The sequence below is a fragment of the Ictidomys tridecemlineatus genome, chromosome 4, assembly GCF_052094955.1.
Source record: "Ictidomys tridecemlineatus isolate mIctTri1 chromosome 4, mIctTri1.hap1, whole genome shotgun sequence".
Taxonomy (NCBI): domain Eukaryota; kingdom Metazoa; phylum Chordata; class Mammalia; order Rodentia; family Sciuridae; genus Ictidomys; species Ictidomys tridecemlineatus.
The window spans coordinates 93,735,556-93,746,389 of NC_135480.1; the positions used below are offsets into that span (position 1 = coordinate 93,735,556).

General features: G+C 37.1%; 2 long non-coding RNA genes across 2 annotated transcripts in view; one reads left to right on the forward strand and one right to left on the reverse strand.

The window, feature by feature from the left end:
• LOC144377177 (uncharacterized) overlaps positions 1–8,091 on the reverse strand; it is a 151,866-nt gene extending 143,775 nt beyond the window's left edge. The window contains exon 1 of the long non-coding RNA XR_013437873.1: positions 7,966–8,091. This is a non-coding gene — a long non-coding RNA (uncharacterized LOC144377177). The remainder of the gene's footprint in view (positions 1–7,965) is intronic.
• Positions 1,269–2,081, forward strand: LOC144376858 (uncharacterized). The gene is made up of 2 exons (XR_013437227.1): positions 1,269–1,456; positions 1,947–2,081. It is a non-coding gene; the product is annotated as an uncharacterized LOC144376858 (long non-coding RNA).
• Positions 8,092–10,834: the final 2,743 nt, after the last annotated feature.

A 10,834-nucleotide genomic window follows, 5' to 3' on the forward strand; every position in this document is an offset into this window, starting at 1 on the left:
TGGTTTGTTATACACAGAGATCTCAAAATAAAGGGGTATGATGTTACATTGCACAGGTGTTACGGGGAGCACATGAGATATCCCAGGGATCAATCAGACAGGAATCAAGGGGAAAATGTGGGCAAAAACTTCTAGTGTGGTTTCTGTGTGAAAGAATTGGGGAGACGGGGTAAGCAGATTTAAAATTGGCTAGTTTAAAGAATTTCAAGTGGACTCTGTGATATAGGTGTACCACGGTGATTAGGGCAGGAGAACGCTGGTCTCTTAGAATAAAAAGTTGGTGGAGGAGTTGGTGAGTATATAGTATATAGGTGTTGATTGGCTGGCTTGCATATGGAAGGCAAGTTGTTTGCTATCTCTGGGAATTAGTTAATCTGGGATAGCAAGACCCCAAGATGTCAAAGTATCCAAAATGCAGAATGTTAAAGCATAATTAATCCAAAACAATGCAGCCCAAGTCTTGGGATGTGTTAAGGGGTTGAGCTTCATCTCTTGCAATGTGATTGTCCACATTGAGAAGAGTTCATATAGCCAGGGCTATAGAACAACCACATGTGGAGCAGACCTGAACTTTACTAGAGGCCAGGAGCTAGGTCCAGCTAATATTCAACCAGAAGTGAAGCCAAACCCCAGCCAGTTTACATAAGAAAGAAATTGATGCTTATTTCTTCATGTCACTGAGACTTTTTGGTTATAATATACAGCATTATCATGGCAATTGCTTGATATGGTAGAAATTGGCGCTCAAGGTGACATAAAAAATTTCAACATGTCTATCAACATATCTATTCAGCATATCTATCAACTTTGGGAAAACAGATATTGTTATATAAGGCTAGGAAAGTTGTCATAGAGTAGTGAAACATTTTTTTTAACTCTTACATTCAATAAATTAAAAGACAGAAAATGAACTCAATAATGTGGTGGGCAAGCAAGTTTCAAGGCCCTATGTTGATAGATAGGGTATATGGGTTAATAATTATAATATATTTCAAAAGTTACAAAAAGAGATGGGATCATAGAAAAGCATGGCTGATTTGCAAGCACAATTGATAATTAATAGAGTCCAGAAATTCTAAATTTTGCAGAAATGAAAAATTAGCCTGTATTAAGAAATTTTTTGTCAGCTTGGACTAAGAATGATTTTAAAATCTGAGATATAAAAATACCTCTGAATTTTTCCTCCCCCAACTTCTCAGGAAGCACACTAGGAAAGCTGCTTAGTCACCAAATAGGGCATGCCCTCTTTAGAAGCAGCCAAAGGGCACTTGGGCAAAGAAAGACTTCTCAAAGACTGGTGCCGAGAGCCATGGGAAAAATGAACTGGGATTTGGAGTGTTTACCTAGCAGGCTGTGATGGGGTCTAATCCAAGCACATTCCCTTCCTCAAGATCTGGGAACCTGGCAAAGTTAACCTACTAGGATTTCCAAATTGCCGTAACTTCATGACTGCTATGTGAGTCTCACTCTTTCCTTATTAGAATGCGGGTGTTTACTCCAGTTATCTTGTTCCTGTTCCACTATTGTATGATGGGTATGGGAAGGGGAGACCCTGGTTTTTAGTTTAAAGGCCTCTAGACTGGAATAAATCACATCAAAAGTTGACATAGTTCCCAAGATGCCATCTGTTCTAGGCTGAAACCATCAGGGAATAAGATTTTTGAGAATCTTGGGATCTTCAACATAAGTGGGAGGGATATGAATAATAGTATGGGGAGCAGACTGTAATAGACTGGATTATTGTGCTAATTCTTTATTCCCCTGTGTTGTAATTATACATAGCACATTCTTATCACGTTCTCATGGCCCTCAGAGGGGACTTCCCTACCCTTTGACTTTAGATTAGGCCATGTGACTTGCTTTAGCCAATGAGATGATAACAGACATGAAGTGAACAGAAGCTTACAATGTGCCATAGGATTACTCTTGACCTTCTGCTTTTCCAGAGTCTGCCATGAGAAGAACTTACCCCATAGCAGATGTACCTTCAACTTGAGCTGCAAAATTAATATGGTCCCCAAATTAAGATGCTTCAACTTAAGATTTTTTGGCTTAAGATGGAATAAAAGCAGTAAAAACTATATCTTTAATTTTGAATTTTTATTTTCTCCCAGGCTAGTGATACACACTAAGATACTCTCTGAGAGGTTGAGTAGCAGGACACAAACTGCAGTTGCCAGTCAAACATAATTTGTCATAAGTGGAAGCAACCAATACTGTACAGTATACTATGTAATTAAGCTATAAAGTTAGAGGGTTTAAGTATATTAAATGCATCTTCAAATTATCATAAACTTAACACCATCTTAAATCAAGGAGCTTCTATACTATACGGTACACCTGAGCTTAGAGCTGCAACCAAGGCCAACTTATCTGAGACCAAAAGCAGAGCCCTATCCTTGCTAACTTGCATATATATGCATGAGAAATACATGTTGAGTTTTTCTATCATTTCACCCAGATTTAATGTGTATTTGTTATGCAGATTTATTTAGGCAATAGCAGATTAAGACAAGTATTTCCCCATGTCATTACATATTCTTTAAAAAACACTTTAATAAATATTTTAATTTCATGAAGTATTTTCATTTAGATAACCATTCCCTGATTTTGAACTATTTAGGTTTTTGTTTTTGTCTAAGTTCTTTGACCTCTAATTTTTGCTTCTTTTAACAATGACATTAATAATATATTGATGCATACAATTTTTCATACTTTAGTTTATTCTTGTAGAATTCAGACTGGATAATAACACCCACTTGATAGGACAACTATGAGGAATAAAAGACTTAAAATATTGTATATGAAGTGCTAAGCATATTATCTGTCATGTAGTAAGCATTCAATAATGATTATTATTCCTATTTTTGTTGTAGTCTTAGAAGTTGGAAATTCAAAGCTCTTAACATGAAGTACAAAGTTGTTTTCCAGAGTTATACTGCTTTCCACTGTCTATAACACTGTATCAGTTTAGTTTTGGCACACCATCAAACAGCTGTTAGTTTTTTTAACCTTGGTTATTTTGACAGATGAGAAATAGTATCTTAGTAGTATTTTAATTTTGTAGTTTTGATTGCAAGTGAGGTATACATTTTTTATGAGTTCTCTAACCACTTACATTTTCTTTTCTGTGAGTTATCTTTTAACACAGTTGTTTCCATTGGGTCATGATGCTGGTCTTCCTCTAGCCTATTAGAATCACCTGATAACAAAGGCCTAGCTGATTTCTGTGCTATACAGCATGGTGGCCACATATGACTACTACTTGTATATCTAGTGTCACATGCTAATAGGATAATATTTTAGATATATTAGTTTCAGTAAAATATACCATTAGATTTTAATTTATCTGTTATTTTATTTTTTTTTAAACGTAGCTCCTAGAGAGTGTTAAACATCATATTTCTGTTAGATAGCTCTAGTTAGACCTTTGGGTATCACTTAATTTGAAATTCTCTGGTGTCAAAACTCTTGCTGTCCTCACCTTCACGTTGGACTCTCCTCCTATTGCATGGTCCTTTGCCTGTGGTCTGTTGTCAAACTTTCTAGATAATGCTACTCTGAGTTCAGATCTCTCTTCTCCAAGTCTCTGCTGCATTTTACCTCCTCCTAATTCACTTTTCATCCTCCTGTGATTAATGCTCCTACATCTCACAATACAAGTCTATATTCTAGTATACATTCCTGGATGAAATGACAAGCTAGATTAGGATTTTAAACCCTACATATGATTTAAATAGATTATATTCACTATTCTCTATACATTCGTATTCTATTTATGTATCTTATTTACATAGACAACATATGTTTATATTCTATTTCTATCATTCGAACATGAATTTTTCAATGCTGAGTTATTTTATATTGTGATATTGAAAGGTCACGAACATAAAAGGTTAATAAACAATCTCATATGTTTTCCAAATTCCCCTGTCTCTGCCCACACTTTGCAATGCAACCCTAAATCCTCTCAAACCACATTAATGAAGACAATCAAAGGTTATAGCTGTAGTCACTAATGCTCAAAAGTTTCCCCAACACCAGCTCTAATTAACCAAAATGTCAGAGACATTTACTCATAATTCCTGGGGAGCTTTAGTCCAGAGGGTTGGGTGGGTTAAGTTACCTGGCTAGGGTAGAATTGTTTAAAAAAACAACTATAAAGGATTTAAGAAAAAGCATTCTGTGATGCTAATGCAAGATAGAGTTCTTAATTTATTAAAAGGTATTAGTATAAGTGACTTAGAAATTCAACCTCATTTTGTAGCTCTATAGTTCTTTCTGAATTCATGATCATGGGGTTAATTTGCCCTTGGGAACTATCTGTAACACATTTTTAATGCCAGACCAACTTCTTCCAGTGCTCCTGTCTCAACCCATACCCAGCATGTTTCTTATCTACCTCCCTGACATCCAGAACACACAGGGAATTCAAACCAATTTGGATATGTATGCATGTAGAATAATAAGCTCAAGTAGACTCTTGGGGTGTTCCCTGGCTGTTGCTCAGCTCCCTGCAAATAGTTTCCTATGTACCTTTGAGAGATGCTGAGAATACCCTGTTGGCCATTAACCTGTTAACAGATTAGCCATTGTCTATTCATACTGGCTATGAGCCCAGCTCCAAAAGAGCTACAGAAAGTGGGTGAAGGAAGAGTTTCCTTCCTCTAAGACTCACTGGGGACATACTCTGCCCACCTGAGGAAGAGCATTGGGCAGGCTTTGAATCCACATATTTTAAAACATTCATTATTCTGACAATGGAGTTCCATGAAACTAGCTCTTATTCCTTTATGCAAGTCAAATAGAGACTTCCCCAAACACATTAGAGTACCAGGAAGTAAATAACTATTGCCTTGTTTTATGCATATGAGAAATTTCTGTGAAGATGCCTAAATATTTTGATTAATTTAAAAGTGGATGAGCTGATGTATTTACAACATCAAAGTACTTTTCTGATTGAATCTATTTCAAAATTGCTACATAAAAGGTAGGACATTCATCTTAAATAGCAATGTGAAAATGGGTGCTTTGGTATTCTGAGGTTTTCAGAATCTGATTTAAATACCAGAGTGATCAGTTTGGTGGGTGTGAGGGAAGGGCCTTGTTCTGGATTTAATAGTTGTACTGAATGTAAAATGATCTGCTGTACCTAGTGGGTATGTAATGATAATAAATAATACCAGTAAATATCAGAATGGCAGTCAATGTTCTTTCTCCTATGTAGTCTCATGGAATCTTCAAAGCATTTGTCTGGGAGGTTAAGACCGTTTGTATTTATTACTGATATTACTGAATATGAAACTTCCTTCACAGTTTCTTACCAAGATCTAAGAGGAGCTCATCTGTTGAATTCAGTCATATCCTTTCAGGTCAGAATTCCTAAAGATTGAGCTTGAGCTGTTTTTATGTGGGGTTCTAAAATGCAGTTGCAATCAAGTGTCAAAAGTATGTTCCTTTTTAATTCAGCAGCGGATCATTTTGCTTTGTGCTCCTCTCCATTTCCAAACTCCTGGAGCAATGGCACAAAGATTTTTGAAACATTGCTGTAGTTTGGGTCTTACATGTGGTAAAGCATGGTTCCCCCATTGTCTATTGGGAGATGATAGAACCTTTAAGAGGTAGGGCCTAGTGGGAGGTCTTTAGGTCATTGAGAATGTGCGATGGAAGAGGATAGTGGGATCCTCGTCTCTTCTTTTCACTGTCTTTTCATTCTCTGACCATGAGATAAGCAGTTTTGCATTGCCACATGCTACCACCATGATGTTCTGCCTTGCCACAGGCCCAGAAACAATGCTGCCAATCAATCATGGCCTAAAACCTCCAAAATTCTCAGTTAAAACAAACCTTTTCTCTTTAAAAGTTGATTATTTGAGGTATTTATTATAATAATGGAAGCTGACTAATCCATCTGGGTTTTTCATGTACCCCATCTCTCCATTGTGTTCGTAAGCCCCTTAGGTTTTACAATATATAAAACCTTAGTTCAAGGCTCTGGACAACTAACATGAGCAAAGGTTCCTTGATAGTTAGGTTCTGTAAAATTTCAGAGTCTACCATAGTGCATTATAATCTTGACGTCAAAGCAGAAAACCAAAAGTCACTAAGGACTGAGACACAATGTTTAGCCACTAACAAAGGAGAAATTGGAGCTGAGCAATGGTCAGGCAAAGAAGAGAATAGAGAATCCCACTAAATGGCTTGAGAGTTCAAGAAAAGAAGCACCATTCATAGTCTGGGTTGCTGTTATTGCTTCAGAATCTTTCCAAGCACTCTCAAAGTTAGGGGACCAGAGCCCTTTCTCTTAGCATTTGACCAATTGCTGCCATCTGCTTCAGAAGTTGTCCACATGGTTTTCCTCATCATTGCTGGCAGCACAAACCTACTGGCTTTGCCTAACAATGACAATATTATAGAACCTTCAATTTAGAGGGACGCTGTAATGTAAACATCCTAGCCTATATCTAATCATCTAATTTTGTTGACACAAGAATTAAGAATGTAATGTAGTTGTGGTGCACCATTATTTTGGCACACCTTTTTCCCCTGGTATTTCCCCCTTTTCAAGCATATAGGAAATTCTTAATTCATTGCTTCAGGGAGAACACAAAGCTGGTCAGAAAGCATTCATTTCCTCCACTCCTGGCCTAGAACAGGATTCTCTGAGATTGGTGACAAATAAAGAGGAGGCAATGAGAGTAGAGAGAATGATGGGTCCAAGAGCCATATTCTCTTCTTTCTGGGCAGTTCCCCTAGGGAGGTCACAATACATTGAAGAGAAGACGGCTTCGTGAAGAGTCCAGGGACACTGGTCCATCACCTCATAAAAAAGTTCCTTTCTGTAAGTGATATAGCAAAAGATGTGTGGGCTGCCTGTTCTGAGGGCCATGTCGCAGGCCAAATGTGTCTCAGGGTAATTCCATGGGAACAGAGGACGACAGGTCCAGAAGTCCTCCCACTCCCTCAAACTGCTGGCCAAGACACTATATAAATCCTTCAGGACTTTTGTCTAAAGCCCAGGGAAGGAGGCAGAAACCAAAAATGATCTGAGATTGTTACCCTCAGATGCCAGCACAAGGATTAAACATCAAACTAAAGCTAGGTATAATGGTATACACTGTGATTCCAACTACTCAGAAGGCTGAGGCAAGAGGATTTCAAGTTGAAGGCCAGCCGGGGAAACTTAGGGAGACCCTGTCTCAAAATAAAAAGGGCTGGGAATGTACCTCAGTGGTAGAGCACCCCTCGATTCAATCCTCAATACTGAAAAAGAAAGCATAAAATGAAATTGAGTAAGAGGAACTACTAAGGTTATTTTCCTAGATCGGTGAAGTGTGTGGACTGTGATTCATAGATCTACTATGCAGATAAAACACATATAACACTTAGCACAAAAACATACTCAAATGTTATTTATATGATTATTGTTGATAATTTGAGTGAATTCAAAATCCACTATAAAATCTGAAAGATATCTTCAACTTGTCAGTTGACTTCCATGTAGTTGACATATATCCAGATGGAAAAAAAAAAAAAAAGCATTGGCTCCGCTCTTTACTCTTTTAAAAATCCATTCTTAAGAAAAGAAGAATGTTAATTAAAGACTCATTATCACTTTAGGGAAAAGAGAAAAGAGATATAACAGAGGATAAATCTTGGTTCGCTCCATAAGAATTAGCCCTTGTCTCTATTTCATCCAGCACACTGACAATTTCTTGGCAAAGTATAAGAAAGTATATGCATTCCTCTTAAATTTTTCATTCTGCTAGATTTTACCATTTTTTGTAACTATGCTACTTCTGAGTCTCAATTCCAACAACCAATATTTTGGTTGCCCATCCAACATATTATCTTAAATGGAATCACTTTATTACTTCATTTCTTTAAAAATTCTTTTTCCATCTCGCCTGTTCTCCCATTTTACCATCTCAGCAAAGCTCTCATTTTTAGATCATTCAGTCTAACCTGGCTACCAAATGCAGCTGGGTCCTCAGCCCTTTGCAGGAGTTTCCTACCAGCTCTCTTCTGATGTCCTCACCCTGGTTTTCAGTCATCTTTGCAAGCTCTTTTTCTCCTATTTTTAAATATTTGTGCTCCCTGCATTCTAGCCTTGGCTCTTATTCAAACCACTCCTCCTGAGAAATCTCAGCCACTGTGTAACTTTAACAACCACACAAGCTAATAATTCTCAGTGGCTTGTCTCCCGTCCAAGGCCTTCTGAGCTCTGTGTCTGTACATTAATAGACATCCTCACCTACATCATTAACACATGTTAAACACAGGTCCAAAACTTAACTCCTTTTCTTTTACCCCATCCAGAACTCCTGGGTTTTGTTTGTTTACTTTGTTTTGTTGGTACCAGGGATTGAACTCAGGGGCACTCGACCACTGAGCCACAGCCACAGCCCTATTTTGTATTTTATTTAGAGACAGGGTCTCACTGAGTTGCACAGTGCTTTGCCATTGCTGAGATTGACTTTGAACTAGCAATCCTTCTGCCTCAGCCTCCTGAGCTGCTGGGATTTTAGGCATGCACCACATCCCACTGTATTTTCCATTTTGATAAACACTATCACTATTGTATTTTGTATACCTGCTCAGATCTCTGCCCCACTCTCTCTGGAATTTTTGTTTCTAACCCATGTTTATTAGCAAGTGACTATGTTGCCTATTTCTTCAATAAAGTGGAAAAAAAACAATATGCCTGCATCTAATTCAAATTCAGTGAATGTTTGCTGATTTAATCACTTCCATATCCATTGACTTAATAATCTTATCAAAAAAGAAAATGAATATAGTGAAAAGGCTTTTATTTAAGAACTAGTGCCAACCCTTTGGAATCATTCTTTTCCTTTCTTAACTGCTCACTAACAATCCATTTAATATTTTACTTGGTGTAAACATCAACTAATTGGTTTATAATTCATGAAAAGTTATGAGAATAAGTAGATTCTTCCTCTTGTCCCTTTTGGAATAAGAACACAAGCAGGTTTCTGTGTTAGGGTGTGGGCACACTCATGCTAGGTAATTCCTCAGAAGCTGTCACTTGTGGCTCCACTATCCTTTTGTCCTGTAGTCTATGAAGTGGTTTATACCAACATGGCTAATATGCACTCATTTGCATAGCTCTTTTTCTATTAATTTTGACTAGTTTAGATAGTTTTCTGGGTCTTAGATTCTTCTTATCATCTTTATTCTTTCCTTCTCACCAAAAACACCTCTCTTTGATTAAGAAGAAAAATAATTAATACATCAGCTAGATAGTTCTGGGTGGGTTTTTTTTCTTATTATCAGTTAACACTGCACAATTTTCTTTAAGCAGTAGGTATTCCTGACTCTTTTACTTTAAAAATGACTTTCAGAAACCACTTTCGTTGTCCTTTTTATTTTTTGCAAACCTCCACTCTCTGGGTTTTACCCTCTCTGACTCAGTTTTTCCAGGTTCCTAATTCCATTTCTGCTTAGTTTTCTTTTTCCCTGTCTAGCCTATGATTATATCATTTTAAATTTTGTATTAAAATGTCAATAACAACATTGGCACAAAACAGGTATTGAGGATTTATTTTGTTGTAGTTTTATCACATTTACTCTTAATCTCACAATAATCCAATGAAATGAGTATCATTAAAATTCCTTTGTTTTAGATGTGAATGAGACTTAAGATTCAGAACTTTCCTAGTCACAGAGCTGGTAAATAGCAGAGCCAGGGGCTGAAACTCAGGTCTGAATGCTTGAAAACCAAAGCCCCATTGCCCAGGTTTATTCTTCTTCTATATAGAAAGTACCATTGAAAAGAGCTCACAAATGCAAAAGGCTCCAGAAACCATATAGGAAATGCACATGAATAAAGAGGGGCCAAGTGTTTACCTGGTAAACATGTTGAAATAGTCTTTATTTCTACAAAGTAAATATTTTTCCTGGTTTGTTTGTTTGTTTGTTTGTTTTAATTTCCACTTTTAGGAGAGACAATAAGGACAAATGTTTCTCCAAGCACACCAAAAGTGATAATACAAGCTTGGTGATAAATGGCAGTGGATACCTGGGTCAGGAAAATAACAAGAAATAGAAGCACTGTACTGAGCTGGAAAGCATGTTTCCAACCTCAGTGGTTCCAAGGTGCAAATCTCTGGCCAACAGCAGCAGCAGCATCACCTGGGAGCTTGATAGAAATGCAAACTTGGGGACCCTTCCCATACCTGGTAAATGAGAAACTTCAGGACAGGGCCCAGAAATCTGTAGTTTCACAAGTCAAGGGTTGTAGATGATACTGATGCATGCTCAGTTTTCAGAAAATCTGCTGTCCCTGAAGGAAATACCTGTCACTTGGTGCCAACTGATTGTTATCAAGTGGAAAATATGAATCTTGGGTCATCAGAACCTCCCAAGTTTAAAGGGAAGTTAGGAGTCTCAATGTTTTCATTCTTTCTATTTTTAAATGCTGCCTCACATATTTCTAATGCTGTATGGGCTAAATCATGTGTAGGCTAGTTCTGTTCTACAAACCACCAGTTAATGACCTCGTAACAAAATCTAAATTATTTTAGACATTAGCATTACTTTATTCCTACTTATTGAAATCTCAGTTGGCCCAATGAATCTGTATCCTTTTCATTATAACCATTGTTGTTCAAAAGAGTGATCTTCTCACCTTGCAATAACATTTGATGGAGTTTAATTGTTTGATCAAACTTTCTTTACCCTGCTAAGAATTACTAAGATATTATTCATGTTTGAATTGTAATTTGAACTACTATGAAACAAAACATTTGCAAACAAATGTATTTTATAAAATTATTTTTTTGTTTAAATAATGATGATGGTGGTGGTGGTGGTG